The sequence below is a fragment of the Egretta garzetta genome, unplaced genomic scaffold, assembly GCF_000687185.1.
Source record: "Egretta garzetta isolate BGI_Z169 unplaced genomic scaffold, ASM68718v1 scaffold367, whole genome shotgun sequence".
In the NCBI taxonomy this organism is placed as follows: domain Eukaryota; kingdom Metazoa; phylum Chordata; class Aves; order Pelecaniformes; family Ardeidae; genus Egretta; species Egretta garzetta.
Window position 1 is genome coordinate 1,977,017 of NW_009260192.1, and position 12,621 is coordinate 1,989,637.

The following is a 12,621-nucleotide window of genomic DNA, read 5'->3' on the forward strand; positions in this document are numbered from 1 at the left end:
AAAAAAAAAGCACCACATATCATTGTTTCAGATAGGCTGTGTGGCTTTTGATGCCATGTGTTCACTTGGTGCTTTTTTTTTTTTTCTGACTGCATGCTGCTCAATATATGCACAGTAGCGTGGGAAGTAGTATATCAGAGCTGTGACACCAGACTGTGTCCCTCTCTTTTAAAGTAGTTGGGAAGTATGTGTAATGTCCTGGTTGTGCAGAGGAGCCAGAATGGAAAAAAAAAAAACCACTTCCATCATTAGCTTCAGCATCTGTACTTTCTGAATTGCTCCTGGTAAAAACAAACAAACAAAAAAAAGCCAACAAAACCCACCCCCAAAAAAACCAAACAAAAAAACCCCACCCCAAAACCCAACACTAAACAAAAAAAAAACCCCAAAGAAAGAAAAACAAAGAACCCCCAAAGCCCCAGAGACTTGGAAGCCTTAGACCAGAAGGGGGAGGTTATGGTAGCCATGAAGTTGGTTGTAACCAAAACCAGTGGTGTTTCTTTGTCATATGATAACTATCTTGTGCCTGGAATTGCTGTTCTTCATATTAATAGAGGAGTGGTCCCCTAAGTGGAGGTGATGAGAGTAATTTTATTGTTGTTTTCTGGACTCTCATTGGAGTTTATGTATAGGAAAACTTGACGGAAGGGAAATGTACTCACTAGACTTGGGAATCTCTTGTAAAGATTTTGGGGGGTTCTATTTTTGTTGAAATAATCAAGAGTGAAATTTTGTTTTCCTCTTCCATCAGCCCGGTATTCAAGAAATCAGGAGAAAGGGGAGGGGTACCAAGTTGGCTCTGGGCAGAACAGTGGCAGTACTGGCTATATGTATATTGCTTACGTGCTGCTTAAATTTGGATGTCAGCAGTTTTGACAACAATAACTGGAATGGGAAAGGTACTAGGAGGTGGGGAATGCTGTCATTCTCCTCATGCAGTGCTGGTGGGATGGTATCACTGACATAATCGACGAAGAGTTGCAGTACCAGACCATTCTCGTTTTCTCACTCTATACGTTGGGGAGAGAAATACTGGGTATGTCCAAAGCTTTATGAGCAGCTACTACTGTTCCTGACCCTGCTGGCTGAATTTGCATACTGTTTTAAGAGCTCTGGCAGAGCTGTTATCAAGGCTTATGACAGAGCGAAGGGAGGAAAGAAAATGAAATCCATGCAACAGCAGAGAAGAAAAGGCAGAGGGAGAAAACCTGGGGGGAAGAAGGGAGACGAATATGCCATTTGGGTATTTTTGAGACAAATTGCCCTCTGAGGGAGGTTGTGCTCAGCACATGCTTGGCTCAGTTACTCAAAACTGAGAGCTGTTTTGAAACTACAAGCCTGTGTCATATGACTGTGTATGTAACATGTCTGTCTTGCCACGCTTGCATCTCCTTTGGGGGTCTCTGCCGCTATGATCTCCTCCTAACTGAGCAAAGCACATGAAAATAATACAACTAGTTACCACTGCCAAATAAGCATAAATTTTGAAATCAGCCCGTATCTGCTCTATAAGTCATTCTATTTTAAGTTAGACCTAATGCACCACACAGAAGATATGGCAACACTTCTCTTGGCTTAAACGAAGCAGTCCATTAAGTAGACCTATCCATGGGTCTAAATCCAAGCTTAAAGTACTGTGGCAGTAAACAGCTCTGGATTTCTCTGCAACTTGGTAAAGCTTTAGTTAATTTTTTCCCCTTTTCTGTCGAGGAGTATGGACCTGCGATTATGCTAGAAATCAAGATTACACAAACTTGCAATTGATGCCTGTTGTGTGGCCTCTGGCCAGTTCTTTTGGTGTATTATCCATAGACTCTTCTGCCAAAATCCTGACTATTACAAGCTGAGACTTTTAAAAAATGCAATTCCTGTAGTTAAGTCTGCAAGTCATTAGGTACCTTAAATGCATGTAATAGCCAAACTGTAGATATCAGAGCATTAAAATTCATGCTGTTATTTATAGCTGCCTGTGTGTACATACATGACACAGGATACAACTAAACTAGCACAAGATAGTGAATTCTGTGAAGTTCTAGAATAAAACTATGGATGCTTGCCTGGTATCTTACAAGCAATCATAACTTTTGCCAAGAAAGCAGACTTTTCTTTTAGAGTGTGTCTCTCTGCTCTCAGCAGTAAGAAGAGAGAATATATAAACTAGATAACAGCCAAGGGGCTTAATACACAGTTTTGCTACAACAGATTTGTAAGGGGGGAGTGTGGTTGGGGGAAACATTCTGCTCCCTTTGCTCTTTCAGAGTTATAACTTTGGAAGATGAAAAACTTTATTCTCTTTGCTGTAATACTTTTGATATTGGCACTGCTAGGCAAGAGTAATCTTCACTTACCCGCTTCATGCACCAGTGAAGTTTTTCAAGGCAGTGCCTGTGCAGTTAGATAATACTTCTGAAATTTTCAGTGTCTAGTGGTGGGACACAAGAGAGAACTCGTGAGCTGAAAAAGCACAACAAAGGGTAGAACCTAACTAGATGATACACAAATTAGAGAACCGGTTTGACATTCAGATCAAATGAAAAAAGCAGGCAGTGGAATCGTGAAAAGCTTTTCCTCAGAGAGACCCAAGTGAATGAAACCTAACTTGAATCTCTTTATTAAAGTAACGATTTGTAGATACATTCAGTCTTCTAGGCTGCGCAAGGCTTGGTATCAAACCTAACCATGTTTGATTCTGGAAGAGGTCTTGAACTAAGGGTCCTGCCCACAGGGAACTGTCTGAACAAGGAGGCTTCAAAGTTTTCAGAGACAGTCGTTGTCCTGCAGGCTCTCCTCTCAAAACAGGACCAAGATAGAGACAGAAAGTGAATGCTTTGCAGCTTAGAGCAGGAGGAAAGAGAGAGGGGAAGGATGGGAAGAGATTGATACAAAAATTTGGGGAGGCTTTTATGCAACCTTAGAAGGCTCCTTGTCCTGTCACTTCTTCTTAGCCAAAATGACTGAGTGACAGCTACCCAACTGCTTCAGAAGTGAAATGTCACTAAAGCCAGGGGAAGAAAGTGTGATAGTGACACACCCCTACATCTATTCATCTGGCAGAAGACTGTGACAGGCAATCTCAGCTGCTCCAAAGCAGCGGGTGTCTTGGGGTGCTCGTAAAGGCTGACTACTAGAAATTTTCCAGAAAAATATGAATACATCTGCACCCATAACATACGCTAAAGGCTCATTATGAGAAATCTGATATATTCTTTATTCAATTTTTTTCCCCACCCACAGTGGGATAGGTTCTGCTGCTTAAAAATGAAAGTGAGAGTGGCAGGTGACATGGGAGAGATATTTTGCATACCTAACAAGTGGTTAATTTTTCACATGTGAAAGTCATGTACATGTTTTGAGTGCTGTATTCATTGAAAGGTGATTCATCAGCTAGGCTAGTTTAATAGCTGCTTCCTACTAGGTATCCACAAAAAGTCCCCCATGATTTGTACCCAGTATACTTGGAGGTAACAAGATACACTCTGTGCTCTGCCTGAGGTTTAAATAGCAATACTTGGAAACGTCTGTTTTATGTAAGGCATGGAGACTATTCTGTGAACCACAGATAAAAGGGGCTGAAGATGTAAAGCAAAGAACCTTTTCAATACTGAATACTACCCTGTTTGCCTGACAATGAAAATGCCTGCATTTTTAGTCTGGACAAACAATCTGTCAGCTGGAAGAAGTAATAGAAGCAGCCTCCTTCAGACGAGTGAAACAAGCCTCCTGTTTTCAGGCCTTAGTCTTCATGGGAACTTTAACCAGCCTAGCATCTGCTGAAAGGTTCACACAGAAGGGCACAAGCAATCCAGAAGGTTTCTGGAGTGTATTGATGATAATAACTTCCTGCCACAGCCGGTGAAGGACCTGACAAAGGGAGGCACTCTGCTGGGCCTGATACTTACAAACGATGAAGAACTTGTCAGGAATATGAAGGCAGGAGCAACCTTGGCTGCACTGACCATGGGATGCCAGAGCTCAAGATCCTGAGAGAAAGAAACAATGCAAATAACAGGATCACAACCCCTGGACTTCAGAAGAGCAGATTTTGGCCCGTTTAGGAGTCTCCTTGGAAGAATGCTGTGGGATACAGACCAAGAGAGCTGCTTGAGTTTTTTTTCCCTATCCCAACATGCAGGAAGTCAAGCAAAGATGGTAGGAGGCCTGCATGGATGAACAATGATCTCCTAAGGAAATTAGACGTAATACAGAAATGTACACGAGGTGCAAGAAGGTCAGGTGACCCAGGGAGGAGTATAGAGACCAAATGTGCAGGGACAGCGTTAGGAATGCCAAAGCCCACCTAGAATTGAATCTGGCAAGGGACCTGAAGAGCAACAAGAAGGGCTTCCTACGGGTATATCAGCAGCACAGGGAAGACCAAGGAAAACATGGGCCCCATGCTAAATGGGGAAGAGGACCTGATGACAAATGGTATGGAAAAGAGCAAGTAATTCTGGAAACCATTTCCAAGCATAACAAGAATAAGAAGGTGACTGGAGTAGTCGGCATGGATTTATGAAGGGGAAATTATGCCTGAATTGTATGATACCCTTCTGCACGAAATGACTGACTTGGTGGATGCAAGTAGATGATTAGTGGATATTTTTCTTGACTTTCAAGGCTTTCAGCACTGTTTCACAACACATCCTCACAGACAAACTGATAAAGTATAGACTAGATAAGTGAATTGTGAGGTAGATTAAAAACAGGTTGTATCATGAAACTCAAAAGATTGTGATCAGGGTCAATAAAATCCAGCTGGAGAACAGTCACTATTGGTGTACCCCAGAGATCAATACTGGAACCAACACTTTTAATATCTTCATTAATCACATGGATGATGAGGCAGAGTGTACCCTTGGAAAGTCTGCGGATGATGCAAAACCAGGAGGAATGGTTGATAGATAATTGTGCTCCCATTCAGAGGGACCTTGACAGGCTGGGCAGAGGGCAGAGAGGAACCTCATGAGGTTCAACAAAAGGAGGTGCAAAGCCCCAGACCTTGGGAGAAATAACCCCATGTGCCAGTACACTGGCTGGGAAGAAGCTTTACAGAAAAAGACCTGGGTGTCCTGGTGGACACCAAGGTGAATGTGAGCCAACAATTTGCTCTTGCAGCAAGGAAGTTGAACTGCATTGTCGGTTGCATTAGGAAGAGCATCACTGGCAGGTTGGAGGAGGTGATCCTTTTTCTCTACCCAGCCCTGGTGAGACCACAGCTAGAGTGTTGTGTCCATTTCTGGTTTCTCAGTATGAGAGAGAGATGAACATAATGAAGTGAGTCTACTGAAAGTCCACTAAGGTGATTAGGGGACTAAAGCATGTGCCAATCTTATCAATGTGCATAAATGCCTCTTAGGAGGGAGTAAAGAAGATGGAGCCAGATGCTTCTCAATGGTATCCTGTGAAAGGCCAAGAGGCAATGGGTATGAACTGAAATATAGGTAATTCCATTTAAGCACAGTAAAAAACCCCAAACTTATTACTGGGAGAGTGGTTTTCCACTGGCGTGGTTCCCAGACAGTTTGTGGAGTCTTCGTCTTTAGACATGTTCTGTGTTCAGTTAGACTTCATCCTGAGAAACATTGCTTTAGTTTATGCTTTTTTGATCAAGGAGGATGGACTAGAAAATTTCTAGACGTCCCTTCCAACCTCAATGATTCTTTGTGCAGCTCTCTGGAACTGAAATATGACTACCATAGGAAACAGAACCCCACTGAAGTCTCATGAAAATGATCCTAAATTATAGCATTTGAACATAAAATTATAAATATGACTAAGTGATGGATTTTCCAGACTTCTAAGAATTAATAAGCATCCTGATCTTTCTGTCAATAACTGAGTTCCTATATCTGCCTGTGGATGGACTGTGAATAGAGTTTGGCAGCGTTGCAACCACTTTGAAGAAGAGATAAAAATCCCCACCCCATCAGAGACATCCTACCAACATCAGAGCTATTTTAACTCTAGCTAGTAGCTACAAATTAGAACTTCTCATTATAGGCTTTCTGAAGACAGTAAGAGAAGACTTAAAAGGTTAAAACGTACATAGTACAGTGGGCAATAAAATAATTTTTAAAATGTTAAGCACTTTATTAGATTTTTTTTTTTTAAATACAGGTATATTATGTGCATGTCTTGGACCATCTGTCAACGACATGCACATGACACGCTAATATCAATTGACATGTTAACGCTTTGGTCACCATGATCAAACTGGTGATGCTTGGCTTGGGTCTAGTCCCTAGGACTCTTTCTGATGTGTATAGTTTTTCTTATAGGAGATAGGAAATGGTTACTTGGGCAGCTAGCCCATACTGCTGGGTCTTATGTGCTTGGCCACATGTAGACATAGATATTTCTGAATCTGTGAAGGGTGAAGGGGCTGGCGGAGGGGAGGGAGGACAGGAATGGTATTAGAGCCAAACCCCTTCTGTATGAATCCATGAAAACACTGCAAAGAGAAGTGTCAAAATGTGACTCTCCTCCTGTCTGCTGGATCCCTTTAACTGCAGGACTCTTCCTGTGTTTGAGCAGGGCTCACTGGTTTGTTTTTTTAAAAACATCTGGAAATAGTAATGGTAATATCCATGTTTTGGAATAGGCTTTAGATAAGCGAGTGTATGCACTAATAAATTAAGGACACTCATATTTGGTTCTCTCTTCTGCTGCAGAATTTCGGTGTCGCATCTTCCACCTCTCACAAATACCTCTTCTTACATTCCCTTTCCATACATTTTTCTAATTTGAAACCTCCTGTAGGTCTAAGGCAAAAAGGGGAAATGGAACAGTGTACACCACAGGTCATGAGAAAATTTCTACACTTTTCCTTTATGCCTCTAACACTGTTGCCAATACTTTGGCTCTAAGCAATTTCATCTCTAACAGCAAGTTCAAGTGTTAATGTAAAGTTGTTTTTCCTTGCTATTGGCTCACCTGGCTATTGATTTGGTTGATTCTTGCTATTCATTGTTTTGGTAAACCTGATCAACTGGAAGGGCAAGACATGTCTTCAAGTCTGAGAGGGGCACCTATCCTCTCCACATCTGGTTTTACAAAACTACTGTGTAATAGAGTGGACTTGTATATTTAGTAACACTGTGTGGCAAATATATGGTTACATACCGTAAACTCCCAGTTATCCAAACCTCCATTTATAAACAATCTCTATAATTCTCTCTTCTCTTGACTGCTGATCGTTTGAACTCAATGTTATCCAAATACACTGGATAGACCAAATGTGGTTTGGCAACCAGGCTTCTATTATATTTAAGCTTGATTCATAATGTGGCAATAGTCTGGTAATGATACATATCCACTTTTCCATAGCGTACTCAAAAACCTGTGGATAAAACACAGTTGCATAAATGCTAGGACTGTTTTGCTTCAAATTACAGTGGTGGGAGAAGAGAATGTATTTTTAAAAGCACACAAAAAAATGTTTCCTGCTTACTCAGTTACAAAGGACTATAAGGAGCAGTGTAAATGCCTCCATAGTGCTTTCCATGACGCTTTCCCTCACTTGCCTGCAAATAATCTGGATGTGGAACCTCTTATTGGTGTGAATAAAGCCATTTGAATTTGACTTTTTCTTTGTATACTGCTACAAGCTAATTTTCAAGAAATTGGTCACATGCTGCTCAGGTCCCACCTTTGCCCGCTACCTGTGCTCTGGAATAGTGAAACCACCTCCACTTTCCTTCCACTGCAGAAATTGTTCCTTCCCAGGTGGTGGCCTAAACGTGACTCCAGCCACACCCCCATTTGTACCTCCTGCTCTAAAACAGGAGATTATAATGAACATTTCCTGAGGCTTCTGGCATACCTGGGGGACACACAGCTTGTGCGATTCAAACTCTGTACTTTGCAGGCCCAGCCTCCTCCCGGGGAGAGGGGTATGACAACCTGATTCCAGTTCAGTAATCCATGGGAAGGAGGTAGAGTTCACCCTTCATAGCTTTTTGCCTGCTCACCGCCCTCGTATGCACACAGTCTTACAACTGCTTCGGCTCTCTGAAACTTCCTTGGGTGCCTGTTGCTGGAGGAATTCCCTTGTGGTTCTCTGGCAGGCAGAAAATGCTCTCAAGCCTGTAGTCAGAAGTATCTCTTTCTGTAGAACCTGTAGGCAGCACTGTGTTAAACAGTTATATCTTTAGCCATCTTGCGCTAACCCGGCTGTGTGACTGACTTACACCATGACTGCTGTGTGAAAGCCTGACCTGTGTCTATGGCAAGTGAAGATATGCCCAGTAGAAACAATTTACAGGATTGAAGTCTTTGTTTCTCATTATGGCAGATGGTACATGTTTTGTTTACCGTGGTTATGTGCTGCTAAGCCACATTTCCTCTTTTAAAAAAAAAAAAAAAGCCATTGCTGGGCAACACAGTAGGGAGGTTATATGTGAGGTGCCTTGTTAGCTTTTCTATTACCCTAGGGTCCAGCAAGCCTCTTTGGGAAAGAAATACACCTTTAAGGTATGGGAGGGAAAGGTGTGCCTGTCTCTGGCACATGTATACCCAGCTCAGAGTCTGCATCAGAAGCTGGGAGGTTGGTGGAAGAACAGCAAGGGGAGTAAAAATCAGGCCTCAGAGGTGAAAAAAAGGTATTTTTCACAGACCCCCCCCGCCCAAGGGGACTCCATAGAGTTTGCTGCAGATAGAAAACAGATTAACTGATTGTTGGAAAGGGACCACACCTGAAAAAAGGATCCTTCCTACCAGCAGACAGGCATATTGGGTTACAATACTTTTATACTGAGTTTTTATATATATGTTTCTATAAAGTGTTTTGAATGTATTCTTCTAATAAAACCTAGTCAACAGGTTTCAGAACCCTTTTGGTGTATTTTGAGGAGTTCAGCTTGCAAGAGAGGTTCAGGAAGATTCTCTTGAGAGTCCTTTCTGATTCTAGTCATTTTGAATTTGCATAGTTTTACAAAAATTTCTTCATGAGGGCAGACAAACCTCAAAAGTTTGTGGGTATTTTTTGTTTGTTTGTTTTAGAATTGATTTTTCTTTTTTCTAAAGCAGAGATACCAAATTCTGTGAGTATTTGAAATTTGAATACTTTAAACCAAAAACCCCCTGGAATTTCATGTACAGCGTAGAATAAATTTCCACAAGCATTTAAATTAAATTATTTTGAACACATCAGAAGTACCATTTTTCTATGGGACGTCACCATTGTCTCACTTTAATGAGAAGATCCTGTCTTTCTAAAACTTGTATTGGCTCACTGGATTTTTTTTTTTTTTTTTGACTGCCAAAGAAATTCCTTCTGATGACAAATTGTCTTCGTATGAAGTGTGAACCAGAGTCCTTCTGACCAGTTGTGCTTACTAAAGTTCCCACGCTATTCTTGCAATGACAGTGGAAGTGTATTGGTTTGCCAGACTATTCAGTCCAAAATTCTAGGCTTTGCCTAATGAACGTACACTTCTACTTCCACCATATTCTCAATGAAATTGTTAATGGAATCTAAGATCATTCCTTTTTTCTTGTCTAAAGCCTTAGCATTACTTTTTTTTTTTTTTTTTTTTTTTTTTTTTTTTAGTGAAACACATGGATTCAGAAAGCTCAGATTCAAACTGTAGCTTTCCTGCAAGTCTGCATAGCTGTGACAGTTCACATCACTTAACGATATGGGTCCTGAAGTGCTTCTTGATATTGGGTAACTGGAATAGATGGACCTGAGTCTTTTTCTAGCCCTGTGGTTGAGAATGAACACTTTGTTTTGGCTTTAATGTCAAGATCTCTGCTGAATTCAGGAGAGAATGGATTAATACCTGGAAATGCCTGTTGGATCTTTGGTCTATTGAAGATGTGAGAGAAGGCTCTCATTCTCTCTCTCAGTTAGCGTGTGACCTTCAGTAAGTCCTTCAACTTCTGCTTTCTCCATTTTCAGAAGGTAAAGGATGATAATGGTTACCAAATCTCTTTAGGTTTATTGTGAGAATTAATGGACTAATAATTTTAAAGCCCTCCAGCTCATCAAAAGATAGTTCAGACTGTTATTTCCTCCCCCCCCCCCCCCCCCCATATTAATGACCTAAGAGGGGTTTGAACTAGTGAAGCAGAGGTGAAAATCTGTGTCCCATTATTAGTTCCAAGAAACATCCAGCACTTCTAAATCATAAAATGGAAGCACAAATTGTTTGCCAGGGTTTTCAACCCTGTCCAAAAATGATTCCTATTGAAATTGCTGAATCATTTTGCACAATGTTTTATGTTCTTTAAAAACCCACGTGTTCAGTAAATCACCCTGCAACTCCAACGTTACCTAAATTAACAGATGAGTTTTATCAGGCCATTAATTCAGGCTTTTAAAAATTTTATACAGCTGCTATAGATTTGTGTAAAGTATTCAATATGCTTGATCATTCTGCATTGATTTTAAAATTCAAAAGCATCAGCCTGAGCTTTAACAGCACCTCATTTGTTTGAACCTCCTTTAGCTTAATGGCCTTAATTTGCTTTAACTGATACATGTTCAGTGTAGAAAAATTAAGGACCAAACTAAAAATGGTGAAAGGCAACAGAATTGTAAACAGCTTTAGGGAACAAAGGATGTGGGATAAAGGAAGATAAAGTGGATTTGGTCACAGTCCAGTTGGAAGAGAAGAAGGTGAAAAGAAACAAGTATATATGATGCTCCCAAAGGCCACAGGTGGCATGGATGTCTTCCTACCATTTATGCCTTTGGAAATCTCCTAAAGCCTTGATTCATCTCCTCTTAAATTCAGTAGCAAATCTCCTGATGACTTTGTTGGAGCAAAGTCAAGTTTTAACTGTTTGAGGTATCCCACAAAGAGGTCAAGGAGCAGTTGTTTCAAAGGATGTAGGAATGATTAATAAGCAAGTATAGGCCGCATTTGAAGAACAGATGGGATAATTGCCCCTTTTTACAGCACTGATAGAGAAACCTGACAGTGGGCACTGCTAGGGGCATTTGGAATAGACTTGATAGTTGCTTCTAGGATGTGGAGTAGTGAAATGTATTTTCTTAGAAGTGCAACTTCTTTTAGTTTTCTCTGTATGCTTTGATCTTTCTAGTGGGAGTCAGAATGGACTCCTTTGTGTGCAAGATTGTCCTGTTATCAACTGGATACTTGTATACATACAAATCTTACTGTCGCATGGTCATTTACTAAATTTAGTAAATACCTAAAAGTTTTTATTATGCTGTTAGCATGCCTTTCACCTAAAGAAAGTTATTTCTGGGATGAATGAACAGATACCAAAATGTTTAATAGTAGAAGAGTTGTCACGTACTTTGATAATCAAGACAACTGTTCTAAGTTGGCATCCCTTCCCTCTTCATCCATTGGCAGAACTAAACTTGGAGAAGCATAAGGGTCTTTTTAAGATTATAATTCATATCGCTCACTGAAGCCTTAGGACACCTTTCTCCTAGGAAAAGGTGGCATAATAGCAGTAAAAGTCTGGCCAGTACATCTGTATGACCCCAGTTGCTGGCCACTGCATCTACTACAGTCCAGCTGATTAAAGGCTTTGTGACCAGCAGCCATGAGGATCCTTGCATTCAGTCCTGTAATCTAAGCCAAATCTGTTGCTTATTCTAGGAGTAGTTCTTTGATGTTCACTGCTTGATTCAGATTTTTGACCTGAAACTCCTGTTTGGGAGTAACGATGCTATTGCTCAGCTACCTCTAAATCCCATCAGTAGTATTTTTCCATCGTCTCCTGATACCCGCAGTCACTGTTGTATGCTCCAGCTTACTGGGCTTCTAGGGGGAGGATACAAAAGTGAATTTTGTGTCTGTAGATGTTCCAGTCTGAAAGCATCTGAGAGTGGTTGGAAAGTAATTGCTTTGAAATAATAGAACCCTTGGGAGAAACACATAGTATAAGCACACCAGTTCTGGGATTTCGGGGAATGGCAGTGCTTCTTCCTGGCCAGAGGCTGTGGTGATGGACATCTGCACATGATAGCAGTTGTACAGAGCTTGCTTCTCCCAGGTGAATGCTGAATTGCCCTTCAAGCTTTGCCCAATCCTATGTTCTCTTGGTCAGAAAGTCCATCTTTCACTGTGATGGGCTTATGTCTGACAGGCTAATGTTGTTAATGTTCCTAGAGTTGATTGCTTGTGTCTTTTTAGGGATAGCTACCTGCAGTGGTTTCTGTTAGAACGCTGTTGGTTTTGGAGAACGCGTAGTTTTCTGTCTGTCCCAAAAAGCAAGAGGGAAGACTAGTACAAAGTTGAATTTGCAGCTTCTTTCAGACATGTCTCGATCTCTTTAAAATTTCCCTAGTTAGCAAACTTGTAGTATTTGCTCTTTAAATCCCTCTGGAATTTACATGTTCCAGGACTAACCCATGCTTTCCACTAACTATCCTCCTTTACATTTGTGGAAGCAGTAATAGTGGGTATACTAGTAGTAGCCTGGTTTGTCGCTATACTGAGAGAGGATAGCATGCCTACAGAAATGGTGCAGTCTCTCATTGAATCTTGTTGTCCTTACTAATCACCATTATCTTTTGGTAGTTGAAATTAGAATGATATCTTCCTAGCTGCAAACTCTGTTACATATGATGAAATGCTGTACTAAGAGGTTTAGGTTAGACATTAGGAAAAACTTCTTCACAGAAAGGGTTGTCAGGCT